We start from the raw sequence: 2274 nt of genomic DNA, 5'->3' as shown, positions 1-2274 counted from the left end.
TAACCCCTTCATTTATATATGAGGAAATGGAGGTCCAAGGTGGCTAACTGACTTTCTTAAGATCACTCAGGTAATATCAAAGATGAGATTTGGACCATGTTTCCTGACTACAGAGACAGTGATTTTTCCTTTTCTTTTTTTTTTTTTTTTTTTTTTTTTTTTTTTTTTTGAGACACAATTGGGGTTAAATGACATGGCCAAGATTATACAGCTAGTAACCATTAAGAGTCTGAGGTCAAATTTGAACTCAGATCCTCCTAACTCCAGAGTCATTGCTCTATCTGCTGCACCATCTAGCTGCCCTACTGGTGATTTTTTCCTAATGAGTCACACTGACTTTGTTCATATGATTATTAGGCTAATTGTTTTCTTGATGTTAATTGTTTCCCTCAACTAATTCAACTTGATTATAATGAATTTTATGGATATATTGCTACATGAATTTGTACTGGATTTACAATTTTTACATCAATATTCATTGGTGAGATTGATATAATATTTTTTCCTTTAAAATCTTTTGCTTCCCTGGTTTTGATATTAAGACCATATTGATCTCTTAAATAGAGTTTGGTAAAATTTCTTCTTTCTCAATTTTTGAGAGTAATCTTTGTAGTAGAAGTTTTAATCATTCATTTTACATATTGATTAGGCATCTACTATGTGTTAGCCATTTTGCTAAGCACTGGGGATACAACAAAAGGCAAAAAAGATAGTCTTTGCTCTCAAAACTAAGTACAGAGTGGATGAAAAACTCTCTAAGCAAAGGAGGCTTTAGTGGTCAGAGGAACCAGAGAAGGGCTTAGATGAGTGGTGGTCTGAGTCTTAAAGTATGTCAGGCAAACTAAGAGGTGAAGGTGAGGGGGCAACTCCAGGGGTGTGTGTGTGTGTGTGTGTGTGTGTGTGTGTGTGAAGGAGGTCAGGTAGCACCAAAACTAGAGACAGGAGATGGAATGTCATGATGAATGAATTGCAAGACATTCAGTATTGCTGGAATGTAAAATGAATGGAATATAATTTTTTTAAATAACATTTTATTGACAGAATCCATGCCAGGGTAATTTTTTTACAACATTATCCCTTGCACTCACTTCTCTTCTGATTTTTCCTCTTCTTCCCTCCACCCCCTCCCTCAGATGGCAAGCAGTTCTAAACATGTTAAATATGTTGCAGTATATCCTAGATACAATATATGTGTGCAGAACTGAACAGTTCTCTTTTTGCACAGGGAGAATTGGATTCAGAAGGTATAAATAACCCGGGAAGAAAAACAAAAATGCAAACAGTTTACATTCATTTCCCAGTGTTCTTTCATTAGGAGTAGCTGCTTCTGTCCATCCTTGATCAATTGAAACTGAGTTAGATCTCTTTGTCGAAGAAATCCACTTCCATCAGAATACATCCTCATACAGTATCTTTGTTGAAGTATATCTCCTGGTTTTGCTCATTTCACTTAACATCACTTCATGTAAGTCTCACCAATCCTCTCTGTATTCATCCTGCTTGTCATTTCTTACAGAACAATAATATTCCATAACACTCATATACCAAAATTTACTCAACCATTCTCCAATTGATGGGCATCCATTCACTTTCCAGTTTCTAGCCACTACAAATAGGACTGCCACAAACATTTTGGCACATATAGGTCCCTTTCCCTTCTTTAGTATTTCTTGGAGTATGAGCTCAGTAGTAACACTGCTGGATCAAAGGGTATGCACAGTTTGACAACTTTTTGAGTATAATTCCAGATTGCTCTCCAGAATGGCTGGATGTATTCACAATTCTACCAACAATGCATCAGTGTCCCTGTTTTCCTGCATCCCCTCCAACATTCTGCATTATCTTTCCCTGTCATGAATGGAATAGAATTAAGAAAACTGGAAATGTAGGGAGGGACAAAATGATGAAGAGCATCAAACAAAGCAATTTGCAGTTGATTTTGAAGGTAATAGAGAACTACTGGAGATCATTGAAGGGAGTGTGTGTGATGTAATCAAGTCTATACTCTAATAAAAATCCCTTCAGTAGAAGATAAATTCCAGTGGGGAGAGTTGGGACCGACAAGCCAATTAATAATCCTGGTGGAATAATAATAATAATAATAATAATATATTATAATAAGGAGGGCCTGAACTAGATTGTGATATGAGTGGAGAGAAGGGAACATTTAAGAGAGATGCTGTGTAAGTCAAAATGATAAGATTTGGTAACAGATTGGATATATAGTGTAAGGGATAAAAAGCTGAAGATGATACCAATATCAAACCTAGGAAG

The sequence above is a fragment of the Sarcophilus harrisii genome, chromosome 6 (genome assembly GCF_902635505.1).
Source record: "Sarcophilus harrisii chromosome 6, mSarHar1.11, whole genome shotgun sequence".
NCBI lineage: Eukaryota > Metazoa > Chordata > Mammalia > Dasyuromorphia > Dasyuridae > Sarcophilus > Sarcophilus harrisii.
This window is presented reverse-complemented; position numbering follows the sequence as displayed.